General features: G+C 45.2%; 1 non-coding gene across 1 annotated transcript; it reads right to left on the bottom strand.

Moving 5' to 3' along the window:
• Positions 1-6,983: 6,983 nt before the first annotated feature.
• Positions 6,984-7,090, bottom strand: LOC123088879 (small nucleolar RNA R71). Its single transcript, XR_006442141.1, has one exon. It is a non-coding gene; the product is annotated as a small nucleolar RNA R71 (small nucleolar RNA).
• Between the last annotated feature and the right edge of the window lie 6,936 nt (positions 7,091-14,026).

The following is a 14,026-nucleotide window of genomic DNA, read 5'->3' as shown; positions in this document are numbered from 1 at the left end:
CGACCGAGTTTCTCAATTCGGTCTCACCGAGATTGGTAAATTGTGTGTAATGGTTAGTTTTTGTGTGGAGGCTATATATACCTGTCGGTGTCAAAACCGGCGTATCTCAGGTAGGGGGTCCCAAACTGTGCGTCTAGGCGGATGGTAACAGGAGACAAGGGACATGAAGATTTACCCAGGTTCGGGCCCTCTCGATGGAGGTAAATCCCTACGTCCTGCTTGATTAATATTGATGATATGGGTAGTACAAGAGTAGATCTACCACAAGATCAAGGAGGCTAAACCCTAGAAGCTAGCCTATGGTATGATTGTTGTATGTTGTCCTACGGACTAAAACCATCCGGTTTATATAGACACCGGAGAGGGTTAGGGTTACACAAAGTCGGTTACAATGGTAGGAGATCTAGATATCCGCATCACCAAGCTTGCCTTCCACGCCAAGGAAAGTCCCTTCCAGACATGGGACGGAGTCTTCAATCTTGTATCTTCATAGTCCAGGAGTCCGGCTGAAGGTATAGTCCGGCCATCCGGACACCCCCTAATCCAGGACTCCCTCAGTAGCCCCTGAACCAGGCTTCAATGACGACGAGTCCGACGCGCAGATTGTCTTCGGCATTGCAAGGCGGGTTCCTCCTCCAAGTACTTCATAGAAGATTGTAAACACTAAGGATAGTGTCTGGCTCTGCAAAATAAGTTTCCACATATTGCCATAGAGAGAATTATATTCGCACAAATCTAATCTGCTGACATATTCCGTAGTGTGACATCACACTGCGGCCAAGCCTTTATTCGAATTGTTTTTACTTCCCCACCTCATCGCACTTTGCGAGGCGGTTTCCTTGGCACGTCTTGTCAAAGCAGACATCGTGTCCCCTCATTTACGGGATTCTCATCAATACGGACGTGGGTAACCCAACCGCGCCATTTATCATGGCGCTTGGGAGATAAGCGAGTTTTACCAGGCAGGTGGGGACGCATAGTCGCATCCGCCCATATAAGGGGATAAGGATCCACCTTTTTACCTATGCCTTCTTCCTCCTTTGCCTATCCATCTTCCGCGCACTCGAGCCCCAGCGCCCAAGCCCGCACTTCCCACCTCAACCTGCTCCAGCCATGTCCAAAGCGGGAGGCAAGTGGATGGTCTCCTCCGTCACGGAGGGCCATATCAAAAAACTGAGGAAGGATGGATACTTGTCTAACGACATCGCGCACCGGCTTCCCGAAAAGGGGAAGCTCCTCCCCCCCAAGGCCCCATGAGAGGGTTGTATTCCTTCCCCACTTCCTCCACGGACTGGGCTTTCCACTCCACTCGTTCGTCCGGGGGCTCATGTTCTACTATGGCCTGGATTTCCACGATCTGGCCCCGAACTTTGTCCTCAACATCTCGGCATTTATCGTCATGTGCGAGGCTTTCCTCCGCATCCGCCCCCATTTCGGCCTTTGGCTCAAGACCTTCAACGTCAAGCCGAAGGTGGTGCGCAGCAACCAGGCGGAGTGCGGAGGCGCCACGGCGGGCAAGATAGCCAACGTCCTATGGCTCGAGGGCTCCTTTGTGGAGACCCTAAAGGGTTGGCAATCAGGGTGGTTTTACATCACCGAGCTGCGCCACCTTGAGTGGGTCGCAGCCCCCGAGTTCCGGTCCGGACCCCCCATGCGGCTCACATCCTGGAAAGAGACGGGCCTATCATGGGGCAACGAGGGAGAGGTGACTGGACTGCAAACATGCATCCAATCCCTGGTGAACAAGCAGCTCAGGCTTGCCAATGTAGTCCAGGTCATGCTCGTCCGCCGGATCCTCCCGTGTCAACAATGGGAGTTCAATCTGTGGGAGTTCGACCCGGCGCAGCACCCAACCCTGAGCAGGCTCTTCGACACGACATACGAAGATGTCTGGAAGGTGCTATTCAAAGGCGCCGAGGATCGCATATTCAGCACGCAGCGTCAAGCTAGTGCGGTGAGTTATCTTTACCTTTTATAGGACATTTGTTTCTCGTAATTTGACTCTATGCGGGATCTAAACTCCCTTACCTTTGACAGGATTGGCAGGTGAGGTCCGGACAGATCGACTGTTCGGCTCCTTTGCCCGAAGATCCAGCCCATGCTCGTTTAGCGAAGCTGCTGGTTCCGGCGCCTTATGTGGTGCCGGAGAAGAAGGCCAAGAAGAAGGCCATGAGGACTCGAAAGAGGTCCCGGCATATGGTGGTGTCGGACTCATCGTCCGACGACTCCGAGACGCCCTCCTCCCGTCAAGACGAGGAGGAGGAAGAAGAAACCTCTCCCCCTCCAGTGGGGGAAGGAAAGAAGAGGAAGGCCGCCCCAACGGGGGAGGCCGAAGGGTCCAAGAAGGGGAAGACCCTCCCTCCGGACTACTCTACCGACGACGACGAGGGCGAAGAGGAATGGCCGCATAGGGCCAAGCGTCCAGCGGAATCGTAAGTATTGGATACCAGAGTAACTCATAATATTCCTTTGCTGCATAGCTTTTCCTTATGTCGAATATAATTGTGCAGCCCGCCCAAGGCCGGGCTCGACGAGTCGTCGAGTGGCTCCCTGGATTCATCGGACGTGAATTCAGTCCCGCCCGCTGCCTCCCCCCGCGCAGCGGATGATGCCGAAGTGGCGTCGCAACAAGTTCCAGGCCAAGAGGAGGTGGTCCTGGAGGAGCCACGAGGCGACCTCCCGGACTCCGGGAGTAAGGGGGACAAGACCCCCTAGGGCTCCAAGTCCGGCTTTGGGCCGGACACCGCGCCGGAATCCTCAATGGTTCCCGCCTGCGGCAGGCGACCTCCTTCTAAGAGGAGCAAGCCTACTAAGCCGGCGGCCTCCGTCAAACCGGAGGTGCTGGACAATCTGCTGGAGGTGCTTAAGGGCGCCTCCATCGACGAGGAGCACCGCACTATTATGAGTGCGGTGATCCAGAAGGTTCAGTCCGCCAAGAGCGGACTGACTGAAGCTTGTGCTAGCCTTCTAACAGGCTTCGAGGTAAGTAAAAAATATGTAAAAATATTACCGCATAGACAGTAGCCCCTGATGCTCTGTTTGGCGTTCGGAAAGAAAAGCCGAATAGAGGATCTAATAAATTTCGCAGGAGTCTAACAAAAAATGAGTCAATATGCGTATGGAGGCTTCGCTACTTGCGACCGCCGCACTGACTGCGGAGGTGGGCACACTGAAGCGGGGCCTCGAGCACTCCGAGCAAGAGCTCGGCTTTGCCAAGCGGCAGCTCGAGGAGAAAGAAGGTAAGAGATACCTTATAGAAAAATGTATATAAAAAGATGCAATTGCAAAAAATGACAGTATTATGCTGCTTATTGTAGGTGCCACAACTGAGGTGGCGACCCTCAAGCAGGCGCTGTCCGAGGCCGAGAAGAAAGCGGCCACGGAGCGCACCGAGGGGAGAAATTTGAGGCGCAGGTCGGCGAGGCACGGCAAGAGCTTCAGGCTCTCATGAAAAAACATGAGAGTTTGGAGCTTGACTCGAAGACGCAAGCGTCCGAGCTCACGGCGGCCATCGAGACTGCCAGGTCTGCCAAGGCCGAATCCCAGAAGGCCCTCCAGGAGTTGGATGCGGTGAAAAAGATAGCGGCGGGTAAGGCATTCTTTATGCAAAGCAAACATACAAAAGTAAGCTACTTGTTACTTACCCAAATCTGGAGCTCTCCAGGAGCGTTTGCAGATCTTCCCCGTAGCGTATCCGATGCAGCCGCGTTCTACCGAGCCGAGGAGGGCAGCTCGACGGAGAAGGTGTTCTGGTCTCAGTATGCTGAGGCCGGACACCCTGTTCCCTTGAGCGACCAGCTGAAGCAGTTGGTCGAGCTCCACAAGGCGGCCGAACAGGCCATGAAGGGCCTCATAGTTCGGCTGTGGCCTGGAGAGGCCCTGCCTGGGAGCTACTTTGGACTGGTGCGGCGGCTGGTGGAGTCCTGTCCAAGGCTCGAGGTCATCAAGCACTCTGTCTGCATCGAAGGTGCCTGGAGGGCCCTTGCCCGCGCTAATGTGCACTAGGGCAAGCTGGACGGTGAGAAGCTTGTGAAGGACGGGCCACCGCCGGGGAAAGAGCATTGCAAGCCCGAGAACTATTATAAGGACGTTCTGAAGGGTGCCCACCCTATGGCGGATGAATGTACCAGGGATGTAATTTTTGAGTAAACTTGCTTGTATTGTCCTGTGCGCTGAAAACTTGTTCATATGCGCTAAGCAATGCTTGTTGAATTTAAAATATTACTTTCTGTGCGGCCGTTTATCAAAAATTGAGAGATGGCCAGTCGTCGGCTTCTGCCCCCATGCAACTAGTGCTGGGGTGTTCGGGATAAACCTGAGCGCTCTTTTTCCCATGTTTGGGTCCTTCGAGGGAGGCGCTCAGCACAACGAACAAGGCAATCGGACTATAATGCTTGAACACTCTCACTTAGCCATAGAACTCTATAATTTTAAATTTTGGTGAACCAGGTGTATACCATGTTCCTTTTGGGGAGATAATAACAAAAAAACATATACTAATAATTTGTCGAACCAGGTGTATACCATGTTCTCGGGATCGGTGGTATGTTCCTTTGGGGAGACAATAAAAAAATTATACTAATAATTTGGTCGAGTCAGGTGTATACCATGTTCTCGGGATCAGTGGTATGTTCCTTTGGTGAGACTGATATAATATCATCACTTGTGCTTTAAATTCAATAAGTAACTTGTTTTTCTAATTGATTTTGGGGTCCCAGCTTATCTCAGGGCTGAAGACAGAGCCATCTCTTGATTATTAGGATTCACATTGACTCAAGGCCATTGACTTGGAACATTTACAATGTGTTATAAAATATTGCTTATCACAATTTAGCTTCAGTAGAGTACATTTGCTTAGTTCCAGTATTGTCGGAATTACTATCTATCAGAAAGTGCATCTTTACTAGGCAGTGTGAGTTGTGTCACCGTCATTTTTTACTTGAGGACAAGCAAAAATTTGAGTGTGAGGGAAATTGATAGCACATTTATGCATATAGTATTTTTAGCCTTTTTGAGTCACAAATTAAACATATGATCACAGTAATCACTCATAAAGTATTCAGTCCTACAGAAATATTCCTATTATGATATTTTTAGAACACTTATTCAATTTTTGCAGGTCTGGTGTGTTTAGGCACCCAAATTTTGTCGAAAGTGCTTTCAACACTAAAGCGGGGATCAACTTGGAGAAGAGTTCAGTTCTGGAGGGGGCAAAACCAAAAAGAACCAAAGGAGCTGGGGCCTGGCGCGACACACCAGACGTGGTGTCTGACTCCACGCGTGGCTGGCTCCTCCAGTGGCTGATCATAACACTAGCCTGAAAGGGAGAGGAGAGAGACCAGACCACACCAACGAAGAAAAGCAGATCAGGAAGACTCCCTTCTCTCGCCCTCCTCGCTACTCACCCACCACCAGATCAAGGGGAACCAGCAGAAGAACCAGATCGAAGGAGAGAGGGGGAGAAGAGGGTGCCGGAAGACTGGCGGTGGTGCCCGATCCACCACGAAGCTGCCCTGATCTGACCGGCGATCCACCGCTCCTCTTCAACGATGATGCCGATCTGCTGCACTTCCTCATCTCCAACCTCATGATCGACCGCCGCTACTCAGCTCCAACTCCTGCTGCTGCGACCTCCCTCACCGACGATCTCTGCCACTCCTTCTCTCCTCTTCCTCGCTGCTGAGAGGGAGAGGATCGACCAGAGGCCAGGGGTTTGAGGCCTTCTGGTGCTCCACGCAAGATTGTCTCCAACGTGCCTCTGCTGCTACTCTTCTTCGAATGCAACATCTACAGCTTCGAATCGAAGACCATCAAGACCCATAGGCTCTAAACCTCTCTCTTCTCTTGTTCCTGTGCTCTGAATATATGCACTGTTGGGTCTTAAATTTACTCTGTTACCTGTGCACCTTTGCTGAACCCTCATGTATCCTTGCTGAATTATTGTGACCCTTTGCTGGATATTAAGTTAGTAGTTATTCTCCTGTGAGCTGCTATCACTTTAATTGGTTGCATGAGTTGTGTGTGATGTCTGAACCATCTTCCATATGCTAGTGTTACTTGTCTGTTTGATTACAAGAAAACCACTAAAAAAGAGAAAGTCCTTTTTCTGAACCCTTTACCTTTGCTGCATATTATTTTGTTTTACCTTGTTCCAGTGGCTTCTTGTTGTCACTACGGTCTGATTCATCTGTTTAGTTGTTTTGAATGTTTTGAATGTGTGCTTCGAAGTTCTAGATCCCTGTGGAGAACACGACATCCGTAGTTTGGGGCGTAAAAACCCCGCTATATTATAATTGATCATTTTGGGGCCGTTGCCGGGGAGCTAAGTTTCATCAGCACATTAGTAGAAGCAGATCAGAATTTATTTTAGCTCGATTATGTAGTATTGCTGGAAACTAACAATTTCCTAACATTGGCTATAGTTTTGAGAGAAACTAGCATGTGTCAATTTCAGGAACTTTATAGGAAATTGTCTTATGCTTCAACCTGAATATTCACTAGAGCCGTTTGATCCAGAAATTGAAAGGACCTTATTGAGAAGAAGAAGAGAGAATCAAATACGGTTTCAAGTTGCTGAAACTTTGCAAGATCAAGAAGAAGAAAAGATGCCTGATCTAGTACCTTTGCTCAGGGACTTGTGGATCCCAAGAGATCATGGGATACCAGGAGAAATGGTGCAACCAATTATTCAGGCGAATAATTTTGAATTGAAGCCTGCTCTGATTAACATGGTACAACAGTCCAGATTTGGTGCAACAGCTTTAGAAGACCCCCATGAGCATATCAGGACTTTCTTGGAGTATTGTAACACCCTCAAGCAAAATGGAGTTTCACCGAGTGCTATCAGATTATCACTATTCCCATTTTCCTTGAGAGATGGAGCAAGAGTATGGCTTCACTCCTTGCCTGGACATCTGAAGGATACTTGGGAGACTTTATTGCAGACATTTCTTGAGAGATACTTTCCACCAACAAAAGCTGCTGAATATAGGGACAAGTTAACAAGGTTTACTCAATATGATGGAGAGAGTTTGTATGACACATGGCAAAGATTCAACTCTTTAATCAGAATGTGTCCTCATCATGGTTTAGAAAGATGGCTGGTGTTACAAACCTTTTACAAAGGGCTGTCCACTCAGACCAGAGCTTTTGTCGATTCTGCTGCTGGAGGAGGAATTATGAACAAAACCCTTGATGAAGCTTTTGCATTGATTGAAAGTATGGCGTCTCATCATTTCCAATGGTCAAGTGAAAGAGAAATAGCACCACCACATCCTGGTGTGTATAATGTGTCTACAAATGATAGCATGGCGGCTCAGATTGACATCTTGAACAAGAAGATGGATAGTATCATGTCAAATTGCATCGGTACATCTGTAGCTTCAGTAAGTGTGCCTCAAATGTGTGATGTATGTGGCCAAGCAGGTCATCCTTCAACAGAATGTACCTTTTATTCAGCAATTGGATCATCAGTTTCAGAAGTAAGTTATGCCCAAGGTCAAGGTCCATTCTCAAACAGCTATAATCCTTCTTGGAGGAACCATCCAAACTTGTCATACAAGAATAATCAGTCATATGCAAGTGGATCGACAGTACAAGGAAATCGACCACCAAATCATCCAAGTCAATTTCAAGTGTCGAGGCATAATGAACAACAAAATGTTCAGTCAAATGGAATGGAGGAAATCATGAAGATGCAGTTGGAATTGATGAACAAGATGACAAATGAAGTTAATGGCTTAAAGGATTCTGTTAAGATGCTTGTGAGCAAAATGGATAGTATGGTGGGAGAAAATGAAGCAAGGCTGCCTGCTCAACCAATTCCAAACCCGAAAGCTCACTGTGGGGCAATATCTTTAGTTGATGTAGTGACTACAAGGAGTGGAGCTATGACAGGACCTTTACTTCCTATTCCGAAGACATATGTGCCTCCTGCTATGAGGCCAAGTTCATCCGGAACTCCACCTTCAACATCATCGGAGAAAATAAAGGAGAAAGAAGTTGATAACTGAATTGAAACTAAAGTCGAATTTCCTGGTTTTCAAACAAGAGCTGAGCCTTTGCTAGAGGAAGCAATAACAACCAACAACATTCCTTTTCCTGAGCGGTTCAACAAACCCAAAGATGATAAGCAATTTGCCAAATTCTTGGAAACTATGAAGGGAGTTCAGATTACTATTCCTATTCTTGAAGCTGTCTTGCATGTTCGAATGTATGCCAAATATTTCAAGGAATTGCTAACAAAGAAAAGAAGCATGTCTGAGCTAGAAGTAGTGACTCTACCAAAGGAATGCAGTGCAATAATTCAGAATTCCATGCCTGAAAAATTGGATGATCCAGGAAGCTTTTGTGTACCATGTGTGATGGAAACAAAACTTACAGTGCTCTGTGTGACTTGGGCTCAAGTGTTAGTGTGTTACCACATTCATTTAGCAAAAGGATGTTCTTGGGAGAATTAAATCCAACAGCCATAACTCTTCAGTTAGCCGACAGAACATATAGGCAACCTGTTGGAATTATTAAGGATGTTCCAATCAAAATTGGGAAGTTTGCTTATCCGGTTGACTTTGTAGTGCTAGATATGGAGGACAAGAGTGAGGCTACGATTCTTGGAAGACCATTTTTGGCCACAACTGGTGCACTTATTGATGTCCAAGAAGCTAAATTGAGCCTGAGGTTCGGAAATGAAAAGGTGGAGTTTGACATGAAGCATGCAACACATGTCCCGCAAAGAGAAGAACACTACTACAGAATTGATACATTACAGAAATGTATGGAAGAAGGTTATGAAGAGAGGTATGGAAGTAATTGTTGTGAAGTAGTTAAGGAGGACAATAGTGAAATTACATATGAGGAAATCGGACCTGTGAGCATGTTGGAAAGTAGTGCATGGTCATTAGAGAAGATGCAACCAAGGCAAATAGAAATGAAACAACTTCCAGAAAGTTTGAAGTATGCATTCTTAGATAATGAAAACCAGTGGCCAATTATCGTAAACAGTGAGTTGACGGAAACGCAAATAAAAGGGCTTCAAGTAGTTTTGCAAAAGTACAAGGATGTTATTGGATATTCGATTGATGATATGAAAGGGATAAATCCCGCTGTCTGCTCTCATAGGATTTACTTGAAAGAAAGCAGTGTGCCAATTAGGGAAAATCAAAGAAGGTTAAATCCCCATTTGCAAGAGGTTGTGAAAAAGGAGATTCTTAAATTGCTTTCTGCTGATATCATTTACCCAATTTCGGCAGCGAGTGGGTGAGTCCCATTCACATGGTGCCCAAAAAAGGAGGAATAACTGTCATTGAAAACGAACAAGGGCAAACGATTCCTAGTAGGACTATCACAGGATGGAGAATGGTCAATGATTTCAGAAAGTTAAATGAAGTAACGAGGAAGGACCATTTTCCTTTACCTTTCATTGACCAAATGCTGGAAAGGCTTGCTAGGCATGAATATTTCTGTTGCTTAGATGGGTATTCAGGATTCTTGCAAATCCCAATTCATCCGGATGATCAAGATAAAACAACTTTCACTTGCCCATACGAAACATTTGCGTACAAAAGACTAGCTTATGGACTTTGTAATGCACCTCCAACATTTCAAAGGTTTGTACTCTCTATATTCTCTGATATGATAGGAATCAAAGTGGAGGTGTTCATAGATGATATTACAGTTGTTGGAAAAAGTTATGAAGATTGCTTGAATAATCTAGCAGCAGTTCTTCAGAGGTGTTCAGAACACAACCTAGTCCTAAACTGGGAGAAGTGTCAGTTTCTTGTAAGGGAAGGAATTATTTTGGGACATTTGGTATCTAAAAGAGGAATTGAGGTTGATCCAGCAAAAGTTGAAGTAATATCAAAACTCCCACCACCTGTAAATGTGAAGGGAGTGAGGAGCTTTTTGGGACATGTTGGGTTCTATAGAAGATTCATAAAGGATTTCTCCAAGATAGCCAAACCCCTCACTAATCTCCTAAACAATGATGTAAAGTTCAACTTCGATGCAGAATGTGAAAAATCCTTCAACTTGCTCAAGGAAGCATTGGTCACTGCTCCAGTAGTGCAACCCCCTGACTGGGAATTACCATTTGAGATAATGTGTGATGCAAGCGACTTTGCTGTAGGTGCAGTACTTGGACAAAGAAAAGGAAAAGATTTGCATGTAATATACTATGCTAGCAAAACACTTGATGATGCTCAAGCTAATTACACAACCACCGAAAAGGAATTGTTGGCAGTAGTGTATGCCTTTGACAAATTCAGGCAATATCTTGTGGGATTTCATTGTGTAGTTTACACAGACCACGCTGCAATAAGATATCTACTCAGCAAGAAAGAAGCCAAGCCAAGGTTAATTAGATGGATACTCTTGCTTCAAGAATTTGATATGGAAATCAAGGACAAGAAAGGAGCTGAAAATGTTGTGGCAGATCACTTCTCGAGATTGCAAAACAATGCAGTAGACTCCTTACCAATCAATGATGTTTCACCTGGGATCAATCTTATGCAAGTGACTAGTATACAAAACTATACACCATGGTACGTAGATATAGTTAATTATCTGGTCTGTAACAAAGTTCCTACAGATTTTGGGTATCAAAAGAAGAAGAAATTCCTATCAGATATGAAGTACTTCTTTTGGAATGAACCTTACTTATTCAAGCATTGTGCTGATGGTATTGTTCGAAGATGCTTGCCGGAAAGTGAAGCTAAAAGTGTGATCTATCATTGTCATTCATCCCCTTATGGAGGTCATGCAAGTACTCGAAAGACTCAAGCAAAAATTTTGCAAGCAGGATTTTATTGCCAACTTTATTCAAGGATGTACATTCCTATATTGAAGCTTGTGATCCTTGTCAGAGAACTGGAAAGATTTCAAAAAGGCAAGAGATGCCTCAAAAAGGAATTCTTGAAGTAGAGCTCTTTGATGTATGGGGAATTGACTATGTTGGACCCTTGCCACCATCAAAAGGGTACAAATACATATTGGTGGCAGTGGACTATGTGTCAAAATGGGTTGAGGCTGTACCAACCGTCAATGCTGATTCCAAGTCAGTTTGCAATTTATTCAAGCAAGTGATCTTTCCAAGATTTGGTGTGCCACGGATTGTTATCAGTGATGGAGGAACACATTTCAACAACTCCCAACTAGAATCTCTCTTAGCAATATATGGAGTTCATAATCACAGAATTACAACTCCATATCACGCACAAGCAAATGGACAAGTGGAGTTGTCTAATAGAGAAATAAAGGCCATTCTGGAGAAGGTAGTATCGAAGTCAAGGTCTGACTGGGTACTGAAATTACCAGACACACTGTGGGCATATAGGACAGCCTATAAAACACCAATTGGAATGTCACCATTCAGGCTAATATATGGAAAAGCATGCCATCTACCCGTTGAACTTGAACACAAAGCTCAATGGGCACTAAGGAAACTCAATATGGACCTTGATACAGCAGGAAATCATAGAAAACTTCAACTTTGTGAAATGGAAGAACTGAGAGCTGACTCTTACGAGAGTGCAAGAATCTACAAAGAAAAGACCAAGATCTAGCATGATAAGCATATATTGAGGAAAGAATTTCATCTTGGACAGTTGGTATTGGTCTACGATACTAGGTTTCATTTATTTCCCGGTAAATTCAAGTCAAGATGGTATGGCCCTTGCAAGGTGAAGAAGATTCTGAAAAGTGGTGCTATCCAAGTGCAAAGTACTTCTGGAGGTCTCTTCCTTGTAAACGGCCAGAGACTAAAGCCCTATGTCCTTGGAGACACACCTCTGATTTCTGAAGATGAGAATGCAAGCGAAGATCAAGACCTGGAGAAGGAAATTCAAGAAGGTGAGGGGAGCCAAGAGGTGGTGTCAATCCCTGCAGGACTCTGATCCCACTGAAGAGACATGGTCGAGCTAAAGACCTAAAACAAGCGCTTTTCAGGAGGCAACCTAAATCTTTAATAAGTTCTTTTACTTATTTAGTGTTCATAGAAAAGTTTTTATGTGTTTATGTCTTTCTTTTTCAGCGAATAAAGGCAGCGGGAGCACAAACAGGGAACACAAACAGAGAAGAGTGGAGAGAAGAAACTAGGGGAGAAGATTATACAAATACCAGGTGATTCTGTTCCACTTGAAGCAACCTTTAGAAAATTCAGTATGAGGACTGGCATTTATTTGCATTGAAAATCTTTCTTTTTCTGCATTGTGACACGTTACTCATCACTGCAAAGTAGGATTCACCCCAAGAAGATTGTTGATTCTCTTAATACTAAAACTATGCAGATGTATTCTTCTTATGGTAAATTGTGATAATGAATACTTTATACCTCCATGTAAATGTTCAATGGGAATGCCTTGAGTCCAAGTGAAACCTACTGATGAATTGATGTATTGTGTCTGACTGTCCCAAGTTAAGCTAAGTAGCTGGTGGCACTTAAGTAGTAACTATGATCTCTGGATCTGTAGTCTGTGAAAAACAGTGCTATTAGCTATGGATTTCTCTTTCAGTTACTCCTGTTTTACTTTAGCTAAGTAATTTTCGTATAAATAAATAATATATTTATAATAATTTAAGTCCGATCGACTTACAGTAGCATGTCATGTTCCCTGGATCGGTGGCTTGTGAAATCTGGTAGATCGGACCGTAAAAAAATTGTATAAAAATGCTATTATTGTCGAACCAGGTGTATACCATGTTCTCTGGATCGGTGGTATGTTCCTTTTGGGGAGATAATAACAAAAAACATATACTAATAATTTGTCGAACCAGGTGTATACCATGTTCTCGGGATCGGTGGTATGTTCCTTTGGGGAGATAATAAAAAATTATACTAATAATTTGGTCGAGTCAGGTGTATACCATGTTCTCGGGATCGGTGGTATGCTCCTTTGGTGAGACTGATATAATATCATCACTTGTGCTTTAAATTCAATAAGTAACTTGTTTTTCTAATTGATTTTGGGGTCCCAGCTTATCTCAGGGCTGAAGACAGAGCCAGCTCTTGATTATTAGGATTCACTTTGACTCAAGGCCATTGACTTGGAACATTTACAATGTGTTATAAAATATTGCTTATCACAATTTAGCTTCAGTAGAGTACATTTGCTTAGTTCCAGTATTGTCGGAATTACTATCTATCAGAAAGTGCATCTTTACTAGGCAGTGTGAGTTGTGTCACCGTCATTTTTTACTTGAGGACAAGCAAAAATTTGAGTGTGGGGGAAATTGATAGCACATTTATGCATATAGTATTTTTAGCCTTTTTGAGTCACAAATTAAACATATGATCACAGTAATCACTCATAAAGTATTCAGTCCTACAGAAATATTCCTATTATGATATTTTTACAACACTTATTCAATTTTTGCAGGTCTGGTGCGTTTAGGCACCCAAATTTTGTCGAAAGTGCTTGCAACACTAAAGCGGGGATCAACTTGGAGAAGAGTTCAGTTCTGGAGGGGGCAAAACCGAAAAGAACCAGAGGAGCTGGGGCCTAGCGCGACACACCAGACATGGTGTCTGACTCCACGTGTGGCTGGCTCCTCCAGTGGCTGATCATAACACCAGCTTGAAAGGGAGAGGAGAGAGACCAGACCACACCAACGAAGAAAAACAGATCAGGAAGACTCCCTTCTCTCGCCCTCCTCGCTACTCACCCACCACCAGATCGAGGGGAACCAGCAGAAGAACTAGATCGAAGGAGAGAGGGGGAGAAGAGGGTGCCGGGAGACTGGCGGTGGTGCCCGATCGACCACGAAGCTGCCCTGATCTGACCGGCGATCCACCACTCCTCTTCAACGACGACGCCGATCTGCTGCACTTCCTCGTCTCCAACCTCAAGATCGACCGCCGCTACTCAGCTCCAACTCCTGCTGCTGTGACCTCCCGCACCGACGATCTCTGCCACTCCTTCTCTCCTCTTCCTCGCTGCTGAGAGGGAGAGGATCGACCAGAGGCCAGGGGTTTCAGGCCTTCTGGTGCTCCACGCAAGATTGTCTCCAACGTGCCTCTGCTTCTACTCTTCTT

This window comes from Triticum aestivum, chromosome 4A, assembly GCF_018294505.1.
Source record: "Triticum aestivum cultivar Chinese Spring chromosome 4A, IWGSC CS RefSeq v2.1, whole genome shotgun sequence".
Taxonomy (NCBI): Eukaryota; Viridiplantae; Streptophyta; class Magnoliopsida; order Poales; family Poaceae; genus Triticum; species Triticum aestivum.
Note: the sequence above shows the minus strand (reverse complement) of the source record. Positions and strands in the feature narration are given on the sequence as shown.